The sequence below is a fragment of the Tupaia chinensis genome, unplaced genomic scaffold (assembly GCF_000334495.1).
Source record: "Tupaia chinensis unplaced genomic scaffold, TupChi_1.0 Scaffold000321_1, whole genome shotgun sequence".
Classification (NCBI taxonomy): domain Eukaryota; kingdom Metazoa; phylum Chordata; class Mammalia; order Scandentia; family Tupaiidae; genus Tupaia; species Tupaia belangeri.
In genome coordinates, this window is record NW_006159815.1 from 101,187 (window position 1) to 102,961 (window position 1,775).

Genomic DNA, 1,775 nt, shown 5'->3' on the forward strand with positions numbered 1-1,775 from the left:
TCTGGTCAAACTAGAGAATAATTACAACAAACAAGTAGATAAAATAAATAAAAAGTGTGTTTTAAGAAAAAGAGACATGATGTTGTATTTCACAATTGTTTTTATTATTTTCCTAATGATTAGTGATGTCAAGTGTTTATTCATATACCTATTGGCATTTTGTATACTTTCTTCTGAAAAACTTCTATAACAAGTCTTTTGCACTTTTGCCCCTCAGATATTTGTTTCTGAATATTAAGTTTTTAATTCATTTTGAATATTAACTTTCTATGTAATATATAACTTATATGTCAATGATTATTCAGTTCTTCAAATATATTTTTATTTAATTTGTTGGACAGAATCATTTTAGTTTTATATAACTTTGTTTATTATCTTTCTTGTGTTTTCATCTTAAGATATATAAAAGTAGTATAGGGCCAGCAGGTGGCATAATGTATAAGGCACTGGACTCCCACATGGTCAACCACATTTGAGTCCTGATCTGGTGGCTTGAAGCTCAAGTCAGGAATGCGTGTGTGTGTGTGCGTGTGTGTGTGTGTGTGTGTGTGTGTGTCTGTTGTGTGTGCATGCAAAATCCATATAGAAGAAGTGAGGAGAAGGGACTGCAGCATGTCCATTCCCTGTGGTGGTGATGTCTCACTTTCTCTTTCAGTGCTACACTTTCTCTCCAGTGAGTGCATGTACCTTATGGCAAAAACATAACAAAAAAAGTTATACATGGGGCCAGTAGGTGCCATGCTGATTAAGGCACTAGACTCCCACATGGCCAACTTGTTTGAATCCTAGACCTGTTGGCTTGAAAATCACATGCAGGGTTTGTGTGTGTGTGTGTGTGTGTGTGTGTGTGTGTGTGTGTCTAAAACCTTCAGAGGGGAATGGAGGAAAAGGATCCCACTGGACACATATGTATGTGTCCAAGGCTTTGGGAGGAAAATGGAAGAAAAGAGATTGCAGTATGGCCATCCCCCAGATTGGGTGATTTCTCACTTTCTCACAGTTTCTGTCTTCCTCTCTCTCAAGGGAGCACACCCACCTAAGGCAAAAACCTCAAAAAATAGGGTAATAAAAGTCGATCATCTTTAGGCAACAGATTAAAGTTCTAAATTCCAAGGCCCAGCAGGTGGTATAGTGGTTAAGGTGTTGGACTTCCACATGGCACACTGGGGTTTTAATCCTGGATCTAGCAGCTTGAAACTCACACAGAACACAAGCCCAAAATCACAAGAGGAGAACTGAGAAGGGATAGTGCCATGACTATTACCCCTGGGGGGGTGATATCTCATTTTTTGTCTCTCTGTCTCTTTCTTTCTGGTGAGCATGCCCACCCTATAGCAAAAATCTCCTTTAAAATATGTGTAATTACAAAATTATAATGTAGTATTAAAATTAGGTAATATAGGTACTTAGCACAGTAAATAATAATATTTTAATAGAGACCATGAAGACATCTGTAGGGACTGGGACAATGAGTTAGTGTGTGAGAGAGAATGAACTCAACTCTGAATATAGAATCATCAAGTGTAAACTTTGTACCATGTAACAGGGTGGAGGTCAGTAGATAGCAAATTACATTAGGTAACTTTAGGGTTAAGAGGGATTTTGCTCAATCCACCTACCTTGATTTCATAGAAAACAAACAGACCTTGGTAAAGTTTGGGAAACCTGATTAAATTTTGGTCAAGAAGAGAATCTTTGTTAATACAGACAGAATTATTTAAACAATGGGCCAGCAGGTGGTATGGTGGTTAATATGCTGGACTCCCACATGGCCA